This window comes from Rousettus aegyptiacus, unplaced genomic scaffold (assembly GCF_014176215.1).
Source record: "Rousettus aegyptiacus isolate mRouAeg1 unplaced genomic scaffold, mRouAeg1.p scaffold_m13_p_1, whole genome shotgun sequence".
NCBI lineage: Eukaryota > Metazoa > Chordata > Mammalia > Chiroptera > Pteropodidae > Rousettus > Rousettus aegyptiacus.
In genome coordinates, this window is record NW_023416284.1 from 125913086 (window position 1) to 125937028 (window position 23943).

Genomic DNA, 23943 nt, shown 5'->3' on the forward strand with positions numbered 1-23943 from the left:
GCCTATTGTAAATGTTATTTATGCATTCAACAAATACTTATTAAAAGCAAAGAAAGCAAAGGAAACAAATATTTATTTAGCATCTAATACATTCTGGGTATTTCACATCACAGAGAGGTTAAGTAAGTCACTCAAATCATACCACCAGTAAAAGACAAGTTAGAACTCAAACACAGATCTGTTTAAGAGTAAAGTCCAAGCTATTTCTACAGTACTACATCTCTTCTCCAGTGCATCCACAGTTAAGTCACAAGGTACTGAGAAAACAAAACCAAATAGGACTTAAATATTTTAGGTAAAATGATAAAATATAGATTCATGGATAATACTTAAGTGAAGTAATGCTCATTTAACAACTGCATTGACTGAACAAAATTTATTATCTATTATACAGTCTCTACCATCAAAGGGTAGCAGTTTGATATATCATGACTATAAATCTATGGTAAACAAGTGACTCATAGGAATGGGGAATAGACAAGAGGGATCTAGGGAAATTTCCCACAGGAGATATATATAATCTAAGGCTTAAGATGAATACATGTTTGCCTCATAAATTCAGGGTGAGTAGGCACTGGATATAGAAGGAACAGTAAATAAAAAAGCACTAGAAACATCATGGTCCATTCTGAAAATTCCAAGTAATTCAGAGGACAAAAATGAGTGAGGCCTACTATATACACAAGGATAGACTAGATTATGGACAGCCAGCCGTATGTGCCTTTTTAGAGCTAAAGAAAGTGAGCATTTCAGAGACATCTTTAGGGTCTTGAATTGATCAAATGTAGTTAGGACTCCCAGGTTTCTGGCTTGATTACAGGCAAAGCAACCAGGAAGAAGTGTAAGGGGTAAATATTTTGGAAATTAGAAAAACAAATGTAAAAAAGGGAATGAATAAAAATTAAAGTTGAAAATTTCTGTTTCATATGTGATGAATATGAAGTGTTGATGGGAAACTGAGTTGGCTACAGGCAATTGTTCAACCTTAAAGACTGGTCTATCGGAAAGGTGTTAGCTAGTAGGTTTAGTCCTCAAAAGTGGCTCACAATCTTACTTATCCTTGGTTGAGTTCAGTTGTCTTCCTAAAACCTAAACCTGATGATGCTATTCTAACATATTCAACCAAAATTAACTAATATCTACAGAGACATATCTCAGAGATACTGCAGGTTCAGTTCCAGAACACTGCAATAAAGCAAACTGTAATCACTTTGCTAGTGGAGGGTCTAGCCTCCAATTTGTAAAAAACGATAACATCTGTGAAGTGCAATAAAGTGAAATGCAACAAAACAAGGCATGCTTGTATTTCATGTGTTAAGATTAGCAGCCCTGTGACCACAGGATGAGGATACCAGTTTAGGCCTACTAACCATGTAGCAAATAAAATTCAGACTCTGAATTCAGAACACCTGAGAGAAACCCAGGTAGCCCACTAGCTAAATGACCCTGGGCATATCACAATTTCCTAAGCTTCAATTCTCTCACTTGTAAAAAGGGGATAACAACTACTTATCTCCTGAGTTGTTCTGAAAAATAAATGAGATAATTCATCCATATATAAGCGACTAATAAATGTTAGGAAAAGGGGGGAAGGGATAAACTGGTATACAGGTCAAAAAATGCCGTAACTATATTAGACTCCTTGCTGCCTGGAATGCTTTTGACACAAACATTTACAAGGTGCCCAACTTGCCCATGGCTTACAAACATAATATCTACCAATTTTTGAACTTTCATATGAACAAGCATAGTGCTTTATATAATGTAGGTAATTTAATCCTCTTTTCAGCTTCATTGTTGCCCCTGTGTATATTAGCTTCATTTTACAATGAGGAAATTGGTGTGAAAGTTTAAGTAACCCATCCAAAATCACACAGAAAAAGAGTACTCTAGATTCTATCTACTCTACCCAAAATGTTCTCTCTAAATGCAGTTAGAAAATCTTCAATGAGAAGTAGAACAGTGTAGTAGAAAAAATTACCCGTATTTGTAGACACAGAACTGGGTTCCTCCTACCTAAAACCTTGGCCAAGTAACACTCTCTCTAATCCTCAATTTCTATATCAGCAAAACGATAACAACCTGCCTCATAAGTGTGTACTTTGCCTACGCATAAAGATTTTAAGCTCCTTAAGGGAAAAGAGAATGTCATACTTTATATTTCTCACAAAATATGTATTCAGGAGGTAGATTTTTTAAAGAGCTCCCCTATGTTTGTATCTATATTAAATTATTACAAAACTACAAATAAGTGACTCAAAATGGAAGAATTTTAAAAATTTTAAATTCCTTTTGTAAGCCTTGAAAATTAATTTTAAAATACAAGCACTTACTACTTTAAGTAATTAATAATTTAGCTTTATCAATATTATATTTCATTCTAATGTTTTCTCAACTACAATCTGGGTCCGAGAGATACAAATGTCAATACTTTTATCAGTGCAAAACTTATTTTCGCAATAGAAGAATTCCCAAAATTTTAGGGGGCAAGCACATCTCTAGATGTGGCAAAGAATTACTGCCCTATTAATGAAACTAACTTTGACATCCTTTATAATAATTAACCAAGTAATTCTGATCTTTATGTAATAGGTACATTCACTTATGACCTATTGAACTTTATGGTCTCAAAACATAATGAGGGTTAAAAATGCAATAAGTTCCTTACATGGAATGTAGCATACTGAAATCCCTCAATACGATTTTTTAAAATTTAAATAGAATCATTTTTTTAAATTTCTTGAAGTAACTCTGCTTTTACTAAAGCTACTAAAAATATCTATAATAGAATTTTATTTAGAAAAAAACAGCTCTTTTCTCATCTGCCTTTATGTCAGTTTCTAAAAACCAATAAAAATCAAGGATTTCTTTCAGTATTCTAATGAATTTCGATTTCTCAAATGCCCTACTTCGAGGCATTAAAAAAAAAAAAAAGTGCTACATCAATCTCCGCTTCCTGAAAGATATCCTGCCTGGTTAACAGTTTTATGAACTACGCTGGAAAACAGGAGTCGAGGATATATATCCAGGGTTAACTATTTCGCTGCGAGGATGTCCAGGGTTAACTATTTCGCTGCTGAAGTAAAACTTTTTTAGAACCTGGCATGTTACAAGAACAAAAGGCTTCTATACTCTCCAAAGGATAGTATTTGTCCTCCATCCCCCATTCCCCACCCCTACCCCCCGAAAGAACCGGTCCCTTTTCACACAATCGAATACACTGAATTTCAGTATCCCCGCAGCGGATTAAAACTGTGACCTCACGAAAGAGAACAATGCCTGGAGGAATGGCTTAAAATTGATGGCTAGAAGGAAGAGACCAGACAACTATGTGAAACTAGCAACGCAACAGTGCTGGAGGGCGTGTCAGGCAGGTCCGCAACGTTACACGTCGCCTGAACAGACCATTCATTTGCTTAGGGAGGAGAGAGAAGGCGGCTGCTGGGATTCGGGACACTCTGCTCGCCCCGCGCCGCCCCGCGCGAAGCCCTGCAGCCTCGATGCCGCTGAGTCCCTTCCCCGCGGTCCTTCCGCACTACTGGAGTCTGCGGTCACCCGCACTGTCTGTAAAGTGAATACTGTCCCATCACCCCCGCCTGAAGAGACGCCGTCGTCTCAGCCCGCTCCGCACGGTTGGGCCACGTCGAGCCCTCCCTCACCAGTCGCTAGATGAAAGTGCGCCCGCGGTCTACTCGGGGTGGGCAAACAGCTGCGCAGGGATTCATCCTCAGTGAAGGCGACAGGAGAAACCGAACAGCGCCAGGGAAGGGCCGGTCCCCAGACTCCGGAGAGCTCTGGTCGCGGCAGCAGCTACAGCCGCGATTACAGGCACCGGGCAGGGGAAGCAGGAAAAAAGGGCCGGTGGGGACGGTACACGGGAACAATACGGACGTTGATTGGCTGGGGCTCGTGTATGCCTCACGAGGATTGGCTGCTGCCTGTCGAGAAGTCCTCGCGTGGCAACACCCAAGCTGTGGCCTTTCCCGGGATTTCTAAGAGAGCGTGACCCTTCTGGCCTTGGAGCCACGGGCGCGAGGCGGATATTGTAGGCCAACAGCGGTGGTGGTAATGCCCCTTCGGGGTCAGCTGTCGTCCAGGTAGAAACGTCGCTGGAGACTCGGAATTCAGGATAAACCCGGGTGAAGAGACAGAGCCCCGGAGATCTGGCGGAATGCCTGGGACAGCCGGCACCACACAGAAAAAGCCAAAGGAGGAGGGATCTTGCACAGTAGAGTTTCCTCCCGTCGCCCTTCTAGTGGGGTCACTGGAAAACCAAAGGCGTTGTCTCTAAGAGGCACAGCCTCGCCCCTCCCTGGCCCGGTCATACACTTAGATTATCTGAGAGTCACACCCTTGGTCAGAAGGTGTCACTGCCTTTGTAGGGTCTACTATGGAACCAGTTGCTGACCCGGGTCATGCCCCTCGGTGCCCGACGCCAGGCATGCACTATTCTCTTATTCCCCTTTAATTCTTCCTCTAATGGAGCGTTTTAAAAGTGGTCGAGTGAAAAAAAAAAAAAAAATTATGGAAGAAAGAAAGAAGCCAAAAATAGTAGCCCATAATCCGGACTAGGGTACCTAATGGGAAACACTGCTGCGGAATACCTCAGTAAGGCACTCAGTAAATGTTTGTTTAAGGAGGGGCAGTGTGACTCAACAACACTAGTTGGAAGTTTGCTGTACAGCTCCGCCAACCTGTCAATTACATAAACCACTTAGTCTCTTATCTAAAAAACGAAGAAATTGGACTAGATGTTTTAAGGACAGCCCATTCAGCTTTACTCTTTCTTGTAGCCTTCCCTGTGGAAGCCCAAAGCCATGTGGCTGGTTAGTAAAGGGGAAAGGGGAAAGAACTAGCTCTCCTGTTGTTACCCTTTCCAATACAACATTCTATCTCTTTGCCTCTTATTCTAGGTGCCCAACTTCCTACTTCGACATGTAACAAAAACCTGTTTGTACTGTAAAACTTGAGGGATTCTGAGAATAAGCTCTATATAATGATTTTTACATTCAAGAACAAAGAGGCCAGTAATGGCAAGTAAAGCTAATAATATATGTATTGACCTAAGTTTAAATCTTTTATTTGTCTCTTACTTGTATCTGGGAAAGTTAATTAGCTTTTCTGAAGCCGTGGTTTCCTCATTTGTAAAATAGGAGCAATAATGAATATTAGAATTGTGAAAATGTAATTGTAGATATATATATCACTTAGCAGAGTTCCAAGGACAAAATAATACATCGTAAATAGTAAATGTTACTTTTTTATAAATAAAGAAGTATTTCCCTAACACTGGAATTATTCCAAGCATTCATTCATTCATTTTAACAATTGCCAAGTACCAGACACCTGCAGTAAGCACTGGTGATCCAGTGTGAACAAAAACACACATAGATCCAGATAATCCCAAACATAAGATTATATTGCAACTTTTACAAGTACTATGAATAAATTAATAAATTAACAAGTACTGTGATAAATTAATCTGACTTCCCAAAAGAAGTGACACTTGAACTGCGATCTGAAGAATGAATAGGAGATAACTAGATGAAGCAGGAAAAAAAAAAGAACATTCCAGAAAAAGGGATGTGTAATTGCTCCCTATTTCTCAGAAAAATTAGGTTCTTTCAAGGATACTGGTTCTTTGTAGAACAGAATATTGCAATGATCAGGAAACAGTACAAATGAAATACAATTAAATGAAAAATGCATTGTAGATGTGGTTATGGAAGAAAGAGATGAAAATTAACTGTTTTGTTTAGCTTTTAAAAAATTTTTGTTTGTGTTTATACATAGAAGAAAGAAATATACCAATAACAATGATTATCTCTGAAATTATGGGTAATTCTTAATTTCTATCATTTTGAATTTTGTAATTTATTTTTCTCTACAATGATTAAATGTTGATGGATTTTAAAAAATCAAAGTTTGGAAAAATAATTGACTGGATTTTCTAAAGTAAACTTAAAGGAAGAAATAAATCTAGAAACAGCTTTAGAAGATTGCAATGATTTTGTTGGGGAGAAGTAGAAGAAGAATAGGCTAGGCATCAGGAATGGAGTTGGAAATGAAGCTGAAATTCAGCATTGCAGAAATGTTTTTAAGCCACATAACATTTTCAATAAACTCCTTAAATGCTATTTTTCCAAAATAAATTAATGGTACTATCCTTCATAGACAAAACTTATTTTGCTGTCATTCAATTTGTATAAAGGTAAGGAATGCCAATATTGCCCCTACTTCAGCTGGTGACAAGAGAAAGTATTAAAACTTGTATGGTTCCAATGGATCAAAACCCAAACCTGATCAGGTTCTGCAAGAATGATTATTACTACAGGAAGTTCAGCAGGGCAGCTGAATGAAAATGACTAGAACCTTCTGTTTGGCCTCTTTCTCTTCTGCTCCAGATGGTTTTCCATGTGAGACCCCTTGGCTGGTTGCAGCTTTCTGATACACACCTCAGCTTTGCCATTAGGGAAGATAGCACTGAGTCCTCTGCCTCAAGCACAAAAATTCCAGTAGCATTCAATAGGTTCATATTGGCTTAGATTAAGTGAGGAGTCAAGGGTATCATGATTGACAACGTCTATTAGAGTAACATGGTTGAAGGAGAGTCAAGAGTAGGTCCCACAAAGAAGGCAAGGTACAGGGCAGACAAAATAATAGACAACTTGGGGTGTTTCTATACTATTAGATCCCAGGGATATGGTACCAGCTGCATTTTTCTCTTGTAATGATTATCCTTCAAATCCTCAGTGGAGGCCACCTTGTCACAAAACTGTGAAGCTTTCCCTGATGCCCTTTCCCAACAATTATCCCCTCTTCTCTACTATTATAACTTACTCATATTATTGTGATACACTATATTGTTTTGAGATGTATTAGTTTTACACGTGGATGCAGTAAAAGCAAGAGCTCTGGAGACAGATTGCCTGGATACAAAGTTCTACTCCTTTTTAGTTGTGAAACCTCAGGAAATTACATAACCCCTCTATGCTTCAGTTTCTTTATCTCTAACATAAGATTAATAGTTTTTCCTTCATAAAGTTCTTATGAAGATTAAATGAGATGATATCTGTAAATCTGTTGGTAGAACTGCTCTCACTTAATAAAAGTTGACATACTTCAATTCTGGGTGGATATATTTGCATTAAAGTGTTTGAGGGGTGGGATGGAAGACATAAGGAATGACCCACAAGATGGCAGTGTTTGTATATAACTTTAGAATGGTATAAGCTTGAAAGCAGAGTCCACCAACAAATCTAAAAATTCAAGGCAAATACCGAAGAAATTCAAGTCAAATTCAAAGCCTACATGAAGCAAGCAAACTTGTGAGAAACCAAACCTATGAATTTGGTAAGCTTAGCTTTCTTTTAGAATCAAAAATCTGAACTCATCAAACTCTCCTCCTTTGATATGACTTAAATTTGTATTATTCCTTTCTCTGCCCATTTTACTTAGAATTGCTTGTGTTCCTTCTTTGCCTGTGTTGGTGAGGAAGAAACTTCCCTCTACCATCAAGGTTCTTTTGCTGGTCTAATACGCAGATAGACATGAAACAGATTAGCAAAAGAGAATAACAAGTTTAATATATAATATATATATGAAAATAGGAATAATCTATATGTAGGAACTCTGCATACATAAGACAGTCAGAGATCCTACATGCATGAGAGTTTCAGAGACAGAAAGGAAAAATGGGTACATGAGACATCTGAGCTAGGAGTGAGGTGAGGTGCGTTGGGGCTTCAAAGGGTCATGCAGGATGATAAGAAGAGCAGATGTTTAGTAAACAGAAGTTCGTCCTGCCGAAAGATAGGTCAAAAGAGGTTAGATCTGATAATCTCTTACTGTGGGCAAGGCACCTAATTCAAGTTCTTGAGGTAGTTAAGGGAGGGGCAGATGTTTCTCTTGAGCCTGCACCTAAACAGCTAACATTGCCTTTAGCACAAAACAATTCACATACCACAGGGGCACATCTTAGGGTAACTAGTTCTGAACCCCCACACTTAACTGCATAATTAAACATGCTGTTATCACCACTGCTTGCTTAAAAAATAAATAAGTTTGATTTAAAATGGCAGACGGAGCACATACTGCAGCCTTCCCATCATGCCAAAATCCCTGGCAGAAAAGACATATTCAAAACAATTAAATTCACAAGTGCATTGGAAAACAAGAATTTTAAGATATTGAATGTCTAGAACTTACGAGAATTTCCTGAAAGATGGATAGAAGGATAGATTGGACAGAAAAAAGATTAACAGTCACAAAGAGAAGACAGGACTGCTATGAAAGGTAGTAGCACCACCAAAAGTGTTTCACATCTAGAGGTAGCTAAAAGAAGCAGAAAGGAGTCCAGACTAGACCATATAGGAATTAATTAGTGGATGTGGTTTCATAATGTAGCAGTTAGCACATCTGCTTTACACACAGAAGGTCCTGGGTTTGTGTCCCAGTGGAGCCATAGTCCATGGTTTATGGCTATGTCACTCTGAACAAGCCTGATATCTGATCTTGGAAGCTAAGCAGGGTCAGGCCCGGTTAGTACCTAGGAAAATCAAGTGCTGTAGGTATAAATAATAATAAATATATTTTTTTTTTTAAAAAAGAAATTAATTAGAGCATCACAGCAGGAGCAGTGAGCTAGTAGAACTTTCCTCATCCTCCATCCAATGGCTGCAGCAGAGGTATTTGTCTCTAGATAGCATATAGGACAATGCCCACCTGATGCTTGACACCTGGAATAATCAGGAAACTATACTCAGAACACTAGCTAGTAGCTCTTCCTGTTCAGCCCCAAGCCCCACCCTTCCTCACACCTCCAAAGAATGATAGGTATTTGGATGGTGACAACAGACTCCTTCCCTCAGGGAGAGTGTTCACAGACAGCCTCCTCTATAAACAATTTAAAAAATTAATCTCGAATACACAGATGACCACAAAAATTATTTGAGGAAAACCAACACCTTGACATAAAATTACAGACCCAAGAAACTCAGCAAATGTAGGCAGGATAAATACAAAGATTACTATGCCTAGACACATCATGGTCGAATTGCTGAAAAGCAAAGATAAAAGAAATATTGGAAATATTCCAAAGGAAAATGGAATATTCATTTAAAAAATAAAGATTTGAATCACAATGGATTTCACATCAGAAACTATGAAGATGACAGTATATCAATATTTTTAAAGAGCTGAAGAAAGAAACTGTCAATCCAGAAAATGTTCCTCAATAATGAAGGCAAAATGAAGATATTTTCAGAGAAATGAAAACTAAGAGAATTAGCATCACCATCAGAACTACCCCCCAAGAAATGCTAAAGAGAGTTCTTTAGCCTGAAGGGATTGCTGCCAAATGGAAACTCAAATTTTTAGGAAGGAAGGAAGAACTTGAGAAATGGAAAACATTCAAAGTAATATAGTCAATCCTCATTATTCACAGATTCTGTATCTGTGAATTCATTTACTCACGAAAATTTATTGGTAACCCCCAAATCAATACTCAGTACTTTCACGGTCATTCAGGAACATGTGCAGAACAGTGAAAATTTTGAGTCACTCAGTACAATTTCCCAGCACCATTCCAGCTGAGTTCTAACAAGGCAAAGCTCTGCCTTCTTGTTTTAGCTTCCATAATTTAAACAGGTATCTTTTCATGGTCAATCTAGTGCCACATTTTTTGCATTTTTGTGCTTTTTCTTGATGATTTTGCTCTCTCAAATGGCCCTCAAATGTAATGCTAAAGTGCTGTCTAGTGTTTCTGAGCCTAAGAAGGCTATAAAGTGCTTTATGGAGAAAATACTCATTAAGTAAGCTTTGTTCAGGCATGAATTGTATGGATGTTGGCCATTAGTTCAATGTTAATGAATCAACGATATACATTAAATAAGGTGTTATTAAACAGAAAGGCACATAAAACAAGTTGACCAGTTGGTAATATAGTGAGCAGAGGCCCCCAGGAAGTTAATCCTGTATATTTACCCTTGAGTGAGGTTCAGTACTCATTAATTGGATGTTTGTGGTGAATTTATAGAACATAACTACTGTTAATAATGACAGTAACTTCATATAAAAAAGTTTGTTTTCCTATCAGTATCTTTAAATACATGACTTCAAATCAAAAACTATGATATTGCCTCTGAGTTTATAATGGAGGTAGATATAATACAAATGACAATTGTAGCCTAGCAGACAGAGTAGAGTAGATAAAAGGAGCTATACAAAGCCAAGATTTCTATATTTTATGTACAATACTAACTCAAGTACGCTGTGAAAAGCTAGTAATGCATATTGTGATCCCTAAAGCCGCTGGTTAAAAAGAAATAATAATAGAGGTATAGCTAAAAAGCCATACATAAATGAAAATGGAATTATAAAAAAGATTCAAATATCCCAAGAGAGGCAAGAAAACAGAAACAGTGTAACAAAAATCTGATGGAACAAATAAAAAACAAATAATAAAATTGCAGAAATAACAGCCCTATCAATAATTACATTAAATGATTAAGTACTAAACATTCCAATTGAAAGGCAGAGATTGTCAGAATGAAATTTTAAAAAGACAACCCGATAATATATTGCCTAAAAGAGATTCACTTTAAATATAAAAAGGCAAATAGATTGAAAGTAAATGGATGGAAAAATATACATCGTAAGCTGGCTATTATAGAAAAATAGACTTTGAGACAAAAAGTACCACCAAAGATAAAAAGAGATATTTAATAACGCTAAAGGTTCAGTTCATCAAGAAGAAATAATTTGTATGTGCCTAATTATAAATATGTATATTTCTGATAACAGAACTTCGAAACACATGAAGCAAAAATTGATAGAACTAAAAGAAGAAATAGACAATTCCATAATCATACCAGGAGATTTTTAACCCCCACCTCTCAGCAGTGCATAGAACAACTAAAAATAAATAAGGAAATCTATAGGTAATTTGGATAATACTAGGTGGTAATTAGAACCATTTTGACTCCTATGATGGTTAATTTTATGTGTCAACCTGACTAGGCCATCAGGTGCCCAAACATTTGGTCAAACATTATTCTGGGTGTCTCTGTGAGGGTGTTTCTGAGAGAAAGTGACATTTGGAACAACAGACTGAGGAAAGCAGATTGCCCTGCCTGATGTTGTTGGACCTCATCTAATCTTTTGAAGTTCCGAATGTAACAAAAAGGCTGAGTAAGAGGGAGCTCCTCTTGTCTGACTGCTTTAGATCTGAGACATCAATTATTTCCTGCCTTTGAATTTGAACTGGAACATCAGCTCGTCTTGGGTCTCAAGACTGCCACATTTCATATCTGAAACTCACACCATCTGCTCTTTTGCTCTCCTGGTTCTTAGGCCTTCAGACTAGGACTGGAACACCATTGGCTCTCCTAGGTCTCCAGATTACCAGTTGCAGATATTGAGATGTATCAGCTTCCATAATCACGTGAGCCAATGTCTTATTTTTAATCTCTTTTTGTACATATATGTGTACATATTTATGTATATATTCTCCTCGTTCTGTTTTAGAGAACCCTGAATAATACAATTTCGCTGATGTTTCTAGGTTCCCACATACAATAACTACAGAAGACAAATTCTTTTCAAGTGCACATGGTCCATTCAGCAAGCCAGACCATATACTGGATCATAAAACAAATCAATAAATTTAAAAAGATCAAAAGCATACAGATTATGTCCTTTGATCACAAGGAACTACACTAGAAATCAATAAAAATAAGATCTAGAAAAACTCCAAATATTTGTAAAATAAACAAGACATTTAAAATAATCCATGGGTCAAAGAAGAAATCACAAAGAAAGTTCGTATTTCAAACTAAATGAAAATAAAAATACAATATATCAAAATTTGATGATGCAGGTAAAGCAGAGTTTATATACAGAAACATATAGTTTTAAATACTTATATTAGTAAAGAAAAGAGATCTAAAATCGATGACCTAAGGTTTCCACATTAAGAAGATAGAAAAAGAAGAGCAAAGTAAATCCAGAGTAGGCAGAAGGAAGAAAACAAGATAAGGGCAAGAATCAATTAAATTAAATACAGAAAAACAATAGAGAAAATTAGCAAAGCTGAAAATTGTTCTTTGAAATAATTGAAAATATTGATAAATTACTTTCAATAGTTAGTTATCAAGAAAAAAATAAAAATGGAGAACTGTGAAGAATTTTTAAGGTTCGAGATTGTACCATATTTGCAAAGCTAACAAATTACTAGCTATAGTTTCATGAGCGCTAGCAGACTAAATGAGGCTCCTGAATGAGAGACAGGACTTTACTACTCATGACACAGGAAGCAGGATGAGTTTTATGTTTATATCACTTTCTTTCGGCTCTGAAGTCCCCAGGAATGATGCAGAGTAGCCTGGGTAGAGATTGTAAATGCAGTGGATTGGCATCCCAGCTAAGGATCCTCAAACTTAGGGAAACTTAACATTTTATAAGAGGCTTAAAAAAAATCTACCTGACTTTTACCCTTCAGGTAGAAATTGTCTTTATTATACTGAATGGGAAACAAATTTGTCCTGTGCTCTAGAGGGAGCCACTATCACTATTTACCAAAGCTATTTGCTGTACCAACGTCCTTAAAAAGATAGTCCAGGACAAAGGCTGTCTGCGCCTCTGCTACAAGATGAGCAGAAATGTGAAGAGGCCCATGGGTAATTATCTCTCCACAAGAACACCAATTACCAAAATCAGGAATAAAAGAGCAGTTTTACTACAGATCCTACAGACATTAGAAGGGAAATTAAGAGAATATTATAAACAACATAAGGTTAAAAAAATTAGAACAATGTTATGCTTGAGGAATTGGGGAAAGAGACTGACGGAGAAAGGGTATGCGGGAACTTTTTGAGGTGGTGGGAATAGTCAGTCCATATCTGGATGAGGGTATGAGTTATATAAGCATATAGTCAAAACTCAACAAAATACACTTAAAATTTGTGCATTTCATTATATGTAAATTTTACCTTAAAAGAAAAAGAAACTATAAACGATATGAACTTTAGGAATAATTTTTATGCTGAAGTGTTTAGGGGTACATTGATATCTTTGTTTTACTGCAAAATGGATAAAGTGATCAATAGATGATATGTAATAAAGCAAGTTATTAAAAATGTTAATGGTATATAATCTTAGTGGATATATTGTTGTTTACAGTAAATTATTCTACCTTTGTATGTTAAAAAATTTCAAAATAAAAAGTTAGAAGAAAAAGATTTTAAAAACATATGAATTGATTACAATTTATGAACTTTATTTGTATCATTATTTGGCCGCATAAACTGGAAAAAATTTATGCTACACTAGGGGAAATTTGAACACTAATTACTTGTTGTTTTTAGGCCTGTGTAGGAGATGCTGTCAGTTTTCATGTCTCATACAGTCCCTATCTTTCCTACTTCAGCACATGTTACCCAGAATTCAGTTGCCAACACCTGCTTTTCTTTGCCTGAGGTCTTTCTCTACCTGCCAAAATTCTCTTTGCCTCCTCTTGTGGCTGTCTACAAGTGTTAAAGAGTTAATGCTTGCTATAGCAGCCTTCCGCAATGTCTAACTTATAAACCTTCCCTTCTCACATAGACTATTTACACTCAAGTCTTTGTTTCAATATCAGCTTCTGGAGGAACTCAAAGTGTGACATTGGGATGATAGCTAAAATGTTATGCTATTTTTTTTTTTAAGTTCTTAATTTTTAGAGCTACACAGTGAAATATTCACAGATAAAATTATACTGTCTGGGATTTGCTTCAAAATAATCAAGTGTTAGTAGGGAAAGTAGGTGGAGGTATGGATGAAAAAAAACGATAGGATGATAATTTTTAGAATTCAGAGAGACATGGATGTTCCTTATTAATTTCTGTCTACTTTGTATATATTCAGAATTATATTGAAAATGACCTGGAGGGACTAGTGAAGATAAAAAGAGATCTTTTAGGCTTGGGCACAAATCCTGTCCTGGGCTCTATTCCTCAGGCCAAAAAACTTGCTTGGGGAAGACATTGGTTCAAAAGTTGACCAGGGAACCTGCACATGAACATTCATATCAACCTTATTTGTAATAGTCCAAAAACTAGAAACAACCAGAATTTCCTTCCTTCAATGGGTGAACAGTTAAACAAACTATGGTATATCCTTACCTTGGAATACTACTAAACAATAAAAAAAGAACTGTTAATACAAACAGTAACCTGGATGGATCTGAAGGGCAATATGCTGAGTGAAAAAAGCCAATCTCAAAAATCATATGTGATTCCATATGATTCAAGAAACGACAAAAGTATAGAGATGGAGGTAGATCAGTGGTCGTCAGGGGCTAGGGACAGAAGGAAGTAGGCAGAACTATAAAAGGGTAGCATAATGGAGATCTTTGTGGCAAGGGACCAGTTTTGTATCTTGATTATGGTGGTAGTTATATAAATCTATACATTTGCATGGACCTGCATATGCAGACACATGTGCACATACACACAAATGAGTATATGTAAAAGTGGTGAAGTCTGAATCTGAAATAAGGTCTATGGATTATACCCAAGTTAATTTTCTTGTTTTGAATTTGTGCTACAGTTATATAGAATGTAACTATTAAGGGAAACTGGGTAAAGAGTATGAGGAACCCCTCTAAGTTATTTCTGCCACTTGCTAGGAATCTATAGTTATTGCAAAATAAAAAGGTTGTCTAAAAAGTAACAAAATGGAAATAAAGTTTTGTTGTTGTTGCTGTTTTAAAAGACATCCAGATTTTAAAGGTAGCTAGGCTGGAGGTCCTAGCAGTTGAGCCTCATATTCACTGTTGACAGTGCAAAAGTACAAACTTCCATTCTACCCAGAAGCCGGAGGGGTAGAGTCTTCACTGGAAAGCCCAGTAGCCTAATTATAACAGGTCATGTAGACCTGTAAACCTGATTTTAAAGCTCTCTCAGAGACTTGACAAGGTGCCCAACATCTTAATACATTCCTTTGCTGCTTAAACTAGACAATGTGGGCTCTGTTGTTTGCAGCTTTGAATGCTGGCTGGTTTTTTATTCTGGTCATTTCAATTGCACATCTTTATTTTCTAAGGAATTTTAAGGAATGATAAATAAGCTAAAACATATCTCTATACACCGAAGCCACTGAGAAATTGTATCAGGCTAGAAAGTAATAAATGGATAAGCAATATGAGCCTGCTTGGTTACCTCTAGCAACACAGAGAACTGAAGCCTACACTGATTTGCAATGATTAATAGCCCCAACTTTCTGAGGTTTTTTGTTGTTCTGAAATCCCTAAGAAACCAGAGCTCATGTGTGTACTTCTGTGTCTAGGACATGGATTTTTCTTCTGTACCTCACTAACAATATGCAGCGTTGCCCTCCCTCACACCCCCTAAGAATAGCCCATACTGGTTCTTAGATGGCAGGAAGACTGCCTGGACAACCCTCCTGCTATTAAATATAGCTTTAATAAAGGCTCTAAAAGGTGGATGTTTAAAAGAGCTTTACAATTACCCTATACTATAAGATGATCAGGAGTGAACAAGAAGGATGAGAAAAGAAGAAAGCAAGAGAAAATATTGAAACATCCAATTCAAAAAAAAAGGAATAAGACTTATAGAAATTATCTTAACCTAAGTAAAAGAGTGAGGGAGAGAGCCAGGGCACAGTCTTTAAGGACCCTTTAGTCAATACTTCTCCTATTGCCCTTATTACTGCTTTGTATTATATGTGCACGTGGGTTGGGATCCTTGTTGGTACTGGGACTTGTACCAAATTCATTCAGGTTATAATATGAAGAAATTAATTTCCAAGGTTTCAAAAGAACCACACAAACAACTTCATTTGAATAAAATTTTTCTTTGGTCCCAAACAGAAATGGCCACTTTTATTATATAGCTATCTCTTAATACCAGTTTTATGTCTGTGAGTAAAATGTAGCTGAATAATTACTTTCTAAAATTTTATGTAATTGCACAATGGGCTGCTCCAAAGTGGAGATGATAGAAAGGACCATCAGAGGTGTGCATGCTATGACTTGTATAACAATTTCTTTTTCATAGTTTAGTCATTATTGTAGCTTCTAAAATTTCCATCATTAGATATTTAGATCTTTGACCAAAAAAAAAAAAAAAAAAAAGTAAAACCCAAAAAAACCCAAGGAAGTGAAGATAGCTCTCTGTCTGCCAAAGGCCACCATTAATGATCATTATCACTGTCTACTTTTCTTTGGTCCTTTCCAGTTTGTAAGGTACTTTGACATCCTTTGTTTCCCATTAATATTTTGATTTTCTCTAATAACCCTGAAAAGAAGTAGGGACTCAAATTATCAGAAAGTTAAAATGAAAAAGATGATGCTCAAAGGGGTTAAATGACTTGCTCAAGGTCACAGAACTGGTAAAAAGATCGCTCATCATTCACATCAAGTAAGCCTGTTGCCTTCTCTAATGCTAACAGATTAAATGAGAGAAAAGACCCCTGGAGAATTTCTTCTAATCACTACACATTAGCTGAATAACACAGATTGCCTTCTACTTTCAATCAGATCCCATTGCACTTGCCATCTGTAAAATTCACTTGAGCTCTTTCTCATATTTTGCCTTGTCTTGCTTGTAAGAGTTTAATAAATGAATGGGTGAATGGTGTGTGTGCGCGCACTCCCTAATATGTAGTACAAGTATTAGAAATAGGAATCTAGACTTTCATATTCTCACAAAATTTAGCAGAGTACAATGCTTAGAAATAATTTTTTTTAATTTAAATTTAATTAGATTAGATAATAGTAAGAAAAATACAAACTTTGGCTCTAAGAAAATAAGATGGAGAAAAGGAAAATTTTAGTGGCGATAGACCAGGTACTTCCATGCCTATCGAGTCCATGGCCATCATTTTAATCATTCTTTTGCTAAGATATTTAATTTTCTTGACTTCGTTGCACACGCCCAACTCAGTCATAACCCCAGATCAACCTACAAGTAGTCAGCCTTCTTCACTCTTTACCTTGGTTAGGTTAGAGACAAGGTGATGAACAAAAGAAAGACAAACATACGCTTGTTAGGTAGCTAGTCAGACACGAACAACAGGAGGAACAAAGGAATAGGGGCCCAGACTAGAGACCACCCAAAGAACAACCCAATGGTAATAGAATTCTGGGTATGCACATGCGCACTAGGCAGTTACATAGCAGCCAGGTGTCAAGCAAGATGACCTCACTTGCCAATCACCTAGGAATGCCTTTGGAACCACTCCATCACTGCCCCAATATAAGGCAGACATTCTCACTTCTGGGCCTTCTTTTTGACAGCACTCTGCTGCAGCTCTTATCGCTGGGATCATTTGCTTCCTTGGGGCATGTTTTGTCTTTATCCATGTGCCTTCTTGGGGGCATTCTTTCTCTAAAATATATTTTTAATCAAACTATTAAATCTCAATGGGTGATGATTCTTCATTGCCATGATTTGAGGAAAAACCGAGGGGGAAATGCTAACTAACTACATGTTTGCAGTGTTATCCCTCTCCCCACCCCCTCACTGTTGGGGCACCACTGAACTCCAATCAGCCCCAATGGTGACACACTTGCTTAAATAACAAAAGGTATTTGGACTAAAAAGTCCAAAGGTAAAACTGGCTTCAAATGGGACTTGTTCTTGCAGCTCAAATGATGTGAACAAGACCGAACTTCTTTTTCACTCTGCCTTCCTCAGGGTTGATTTCATTCTCATTCCAGGCATTGCTCCATTACCTTCTCATTTTCAGTAATGCTATTGAGAATTCTGATGCCATTTTTGTTCCAAGTCCTTGGTATGTGACCTATTTTTCCTCATCGAAAGCCTTAGGGTTCTAAAATTTCAAAATAATCCTTCTTCATTCATATCCAGAAGGAAAAAGCAAATGTATCCCAGTACTTACAGTAAAAGTCCTAGGTCATGTGCCCACCATTGAACTAATCATTTTGGCCAGGTAAATTGGATAAAATGATAAGGCTAAACTCAATTTTGTGTTCCTACATTGCAGCTGGAAAGGTTCCATTTGGGATCCATGTGATTCTATTTCCCTAGAGTCACATGAATCCCAAATGGAAATTAGAAGCTACTGGAAAGAGGGAAATAGATACTTTAGAAATAACTAACACACGTTCCGTACTTTCCTTTATCTTGGCTGATGGGCGTTAATAGAAATTAAACAACCATTTGCAGCGCACAAATGACAATTTGTGATCTCCAATGTCTGCAGGCATCTTATTACATAAATTATTCTCCCTCACTTATATTTCACTCTCTACTCATTCCCTCAGTGTATTAGCTTGATCAAATATGTCTCTTCACAAAAACAAGTAAAACAAACTAATGTCCCTTAACCATTACCTTGTTTATCTCCCCTCACAGCCAATCACTTGAAGTCTACATACAACATAAACCACAAAAATGTGAGACAAAAACAAGATCACGGCAACTCACAAGATTATCAATCACCGCCCTTTGGGGGAATCTTAGCCAGGTAAAACTTTTCCAAGGCTTAATTTTCTCTAGAAAAACTTTGGCATTAAAAATGTAAGCACTGAATCAAAAACAAACTGAATCAAAACTGTGGTAATTTTATCTGGAATTCTAGACACATTTAGTGCATAAATAATTGGTGCCAACTGTCTTTTATGCAAGGATGGCAACTGTTTCGAAGTCTCAATACAATCATTTCTAATTTTGAAGACAATGTTTTAAACTTCTTCAATCTGTTCCCATAAGCGATGACATAAGGAAGATTTCAATGTAATACCAACTCATAAATATTAGCTGGTGATCATGATCTAACTTGTACTTCAAAAATTAAGAGGCATCCTTAAAAATGTTTTAAAAATTTTTTATTCACACTTTATATTGAAATATTTGTCTAAACTTCTAATTTCATTGGAGAAAATAGCAATAAAGTCTTCTCATAATGATGACTATGAATGACTTCTGTTCATCTTCAATAATTAGAGACCCAGCATATTCCCAGCTGTGTTCTATTTTTCCCTTTAATGCTTAAAAGAAGGGGAAAACCCTTCCTTTTCTTTACCATTCTTTTGAGAAATATCAAGTTAGTAAACTACTCCATACTGATCTATTAATGGGAGCTAATAGCTGGTGCGGTACTAAAATAGCTTTTCAGAGATGATGTCTTAATTCACTAAATTTGCTAGTGAATTAGCAAGTTTATGGTGGAAATGATTTTAGGCACTCATAGTAGTTTGAGAGATCTGGGAATAGACTGGATCTAAACCAAGAATGGCCTGAAGTTATTTGATTTATATTAATGCTGTAAAAGATGATTCTATACAAAGATCAGGTCCTCAGATCTTGTATCTTTCAGAGAGTTGCCATCTTTACCTATAAGCAAAACAAATCAGGACTAGCTCGATAGGTATAAAAATTACACTAAATTCAATGAAGTATATCTACTGAGCACATTACATATATGGGCACTCTGATAGCTACTGCAGAGAATTAAAAAAAAAAGCAACTTAAAATCTAGTATGGGGAATAAGATAGACACATAACTATTACTGTTGGGAAAAGGAAATACTGCCATTAAAAAGAGAATGGAATTGTGGAGCTACAAAAGAGAGAGATCACAATCAGCTGAAGGGAACAGAAGAAACTTGTATTTTGTGAAGAAATTTAAGGAAGAGTAGGATTTTGTGGAACATCTGAAAGTAATCTTTTATTTCCATGATTGTCAATGTAGGAAAAAATTGTAAAAGACTTTGAAATAGAGCACAAAGATTACTGGATAACTTCCATGGGAAACTAGGTGAATTAGCTGATTCTCCAGGATCAGTGGGCCTTTTACTGTCTTTGAACTATTTTACAACTCCATAATTTGTAGATAAACTGATAGCAATCCAAATAACTCCTATTCGCAGACATTACATGTTTAAAGCAAATCTGCTTTCTGGCAGTCTCGTCCCTCCCTACCACCTAACTTCAGTCCAGAGACATCAAGTAAACCCCTGGTGCCATGGACCCAGCATCCAGGTTGTCAGCAGCCCTTCCACTGCCTTTTCCGTTGAGGTCTCTCCTCGCGGAGCATGATGTCCAAGCATGCCCTGGTCTCTTTCCCAAAGGAGCCCATATTTTCTGTCCATGTACCTTTCTCTTAGTCCTATCACTAACACACAGGGATCACCCTGTTTCTTTTTTTTGAATACACAGTCATATTGACTTTTAGATCATGAAGATACAAATGTTCATCCTTATCAGTCACCTTCTCTTTAATACCTGAAGCATAAAAAACCCTCTGGGGATAAGGAGAACTATAACACAAGGGATCATTATTAGTACCTTAGAGTTCTCTGAGTTTGAGGTGGTCTCATATGGTGAAAGGTCCTTTTGTCTCTTAATTACGTCCATAAAACCCATGGAATTTTAATAAAAAATCAATACATTCTTGAAATATTTTTGGACATCACAGATATACTTTTCTTGTTAATTCGAAGTGGCTTGAGGGCATGAAGCCCATGTCCAGCATCTAAGCTTATTCTATTTGCATGCCATAGACAAGAGTGGAGAAGAGATAAGTAATGCCAGGTTCTGAGATGAGGTCTTCTCACATATGGTAGCTATTCTGTTACTATTGGGTCTTATTATTCTACTTTTAAGAGCAGCATAAAACAGTGTCTTACAGGTTTTTAGAAAGCTCAAGAACTAATACAAACCAGAATAATATAGAAGGAAGGATTTTCTTACTACATCGCCAGGAAACTCTGAGTTAATGCCCACCCAGAAAGGAAAGGGATGTCAACACAGATTATATAATACTTTAATTGAATCTCCATATATGATTTGATTAAGATTCCCCTCTCACTCCCTATATTTAAGGTTGTAAGACAGTGCAGTGTATTCATCACGACCTTGCACTGCATCATGTTCTGGTTATGTAATCATAAAATAATTAAACTGCCTTCATAAAATCACATGAAAATTAAATGATTACCTTTTAGAAATAGGCTACTTGATCACATTCGGTTTCTAACGCATAATAAACCTGGTACCACTGGAGAAGGCTGGAAACAAGACACAAAGTGAGCATTGCTTGGCAATCTTCCACTGAAATTCCTGCTGTGGAAGATTAGCCCTTTCAAATAACAGTAGAAACTAAACTGGTATTTAATTTAAAAATCTTTAATCAACAAGGATCCCAACAACCTCTTAAATTTCACTGCATGTCATTCTAACTACCAATTATGAAATAGCTGCTAATACCATTAATAAAAAAGGGTGTGTGTGTGTGTGTGGGGGGGGTGATACACAGAGATCATTATTCCGTTGCTGAAAGGAAAGTTCTATAAAGGCATACCTTGGAGATATTGTGGGTTCAGTTCCAGACCTCAACAATAAAGCATTACAATGAAGTGAGTTGTAATCTATTTGCAGGTGGAGAGTCTTGCCTTCAATTTGTAAAAAATGCAACATCTGTGAAGCACAATAAAGTGAAGCACAATAAAATGAGGTGTGCTTGTAGTTTAGCTGAAATTAAGAACAGATATTTTGAGTCCTTTTCAATTGAAACTGGTTTAGATAGGTATACCTCATTCAGTCACTCTCATTCTAATTAAAATATGGCAAAAGTATAGCATCCTAAAAGCCATCATCCTGAAAAGTTATGTTCATTTTCACAGTTATGAGTATTTTAATGAAGAAAAGATTAAGACCAAAGAAACCCTTTCGTAAGTGTCAGGGAACTGTGGAAGAAGATCAAATTTATTTCAGGAGAAATTTCCAGTTGTATTGAAATTAAGAATTTGGCCTGCTGATTCAGCAGATAAATATCTCAGCCTACATCACATGAGGTCTGAGAGTAGTGCATTTAACCACCTTCTGCTATTTCAAGCATTTTAGACTTGCCGAGTATGTTTTATATTTCCAATTTGCTTTTATGTCTATCAGTTTATCCACAAGATCATGACAGAATGAAAGAATGCACAATAGGAAGAGGTTCTGAGAAACTAAAGAAATCTGCCATAGCATGATAAGAACCCATCTTGGTCACCAGTTGGGAAGCAGGCCATGATTAACACGTGGAGATCTGATCAGCCTCTGAGTGCTGGTCCCTGAGGACCTGGCTAAGAAAGGGTATGAAGGAAATAAAGGGGTTTTATGAAAAGTAACCTCACAGAGTGATCTGATCATAAATTCCTAACCAGGCAGGTACTGGTGGGTAGTCGCTCCAGGCCTATAACTTCTTTAGTGAAAGGTTTTCAAGCCAGTCTGTCCATTTTTCTTGTGCATCTAGGTTAACACACCTTTGAAATGCTAGAAGTAATACCATTCCAAGAGGGTATTAACCCACAGAAGAGCACATAATCCTGTTAACTATCCTGTAATCCAATTCCCACCTTGCTTTCTCCCATCTTCCCTATGCCCCCTCCTTTGGAAAAAGTAGCTGATAAGTATGGGTCAGGATAAAGACTTGGTCCTGAAAGTATCTGGAAATCAAAGCAAAGCCAGCCTCAACTGAAAGTTAGAGGTGAGTCTTGAAAGGGCCAGCTTGATCCTGGAAAACACAAATAAATTACAATAGTTTCTTATTTGCCTGTTATTTTTCTAATTTTTGTTTTCTTTCTCTATGGGTAAGGGGGGACAGTTGTTTATTGGTTTTGAGCTTCTAAAATTCTGTTAACGTCATCATAGATATATATCTATAATAAATGTAATTAAAGAAAACCTTTTTTCACATTCATATGTTTAAAATTTAAGAGTAATAGACTTAAGTGAGAATAGTTAGAAAAGGGTAGCACTGTTATATTTTAAGTAGCATGTTCACTGCAGTTTTCTTAGATTATTAACATTTTTCTATTCTCAGCTGAATCAGTGTTTCATTTTAGTGAGACAGACAGAAGCAGAGTGGAAAAGTCTAAAAGTTAAAAATACCAAGGTAGTAATTCCTTGGATTTTGTTTTTACCTTTTTTTGGCTCTCTGAAAAGCACATTGAGCTTAAAACTCTCAGTGACACCAAAAAGAGCCCCCAGGATTATATTATTTCCATAGGAGGAAAACAAAACTAGAATTAACCCTAGAGAGTCCAAATCAGTCCCTAATAGCAGCAGTTGTTTTCCTGGCTCATTTAAACAAACTCCTAGATGAAACAGAACTTTTTAATGTATCTGCCACAAGATGGCACTATATAAACGCCTTTGCTTTCACTTTTCCCGTCTTCCCAAAGAGTAGTCGAGAAGGAGGCAAAATATTAGATAAGGCAATCCATTTAGTCTTTTTGAAATTGCTATAGTTTATTAATTAAACTCAATCTTTAAATTATAAGTCTAAACACTTTGTAACAATTTGTCAATACTTAATTCTCTATCAGCGAATACAGTTCTATTGGTGAGAGACTGGCTCAAAGGCAGCTTTAGGTCTGTTATTTGGCAGATAGGAAACTGAATAATAAGAGGGGGAGAAAGTTGATAATATGTGAGAGAGCAGACAGGAAAAAGAAATGCATATACAAGAAAATGTATAATCTTGAATTTTCTTTGGTTTCCATTAAAACTGCCGGTGCCTCAGAAGATTGTCAGTTTAATGTTCTTTCAGCAGTATTACAATTTATTCTTTTGTTACATGAGGAGGATTGGAAACAAAAAGGCCCATGCCAGCAGGAGGCACAGGAAGAGATTACATATAGAAATAATTCTGTAGCTCTTGTATCAGGAGAGGGTTTGTCTTGTAATATTTAAGTTCGCACAAAGAAATCTTCGGTTGGTTGTCAAAAAAAAAAAAAAAAGCAAAATTGTGAAGTTAGAAAGAAGAGAGAGAAAGGAAGAAAATATTTGATGAAAATATATGATGAAAAGCCGGATGCATGATAACTACAGTGTCTGTACTTTTTTGTTTGTTTAATTTTTAAGAGCTGAGAATGGATAATGATGGGTTTGGGGAGCAGGTAAGGAATCTAAAGCAGTTTGGAAAAGCAGT

The 23943-nt window shown here is 36.7% G+C and overlaps 1 protein-coding gene across 1 annotated transcript in view; it reads right to left on the reverse strand.

The window, feature by feature from the left end:
* Positions 1 to 3837, reverse strand: part of IBTK (inhibitor of Bruton tyrosine kinase) — a 73966-nt gene extending 70129 nt beyond the window's left edge. Inside the window, exon 1 of the mRNA XM_016149607.2 lies at positions 3660 to 3837. The gene's annotated coding sequence lies outside the window, so the exon portion shown is untranslated. The remainder of the gene's footprint in view (positions 1 to 3659) is intronic.
* Between the last annotated feature and the right edge of the window lie 20106 nt (positions 3838 to 23943).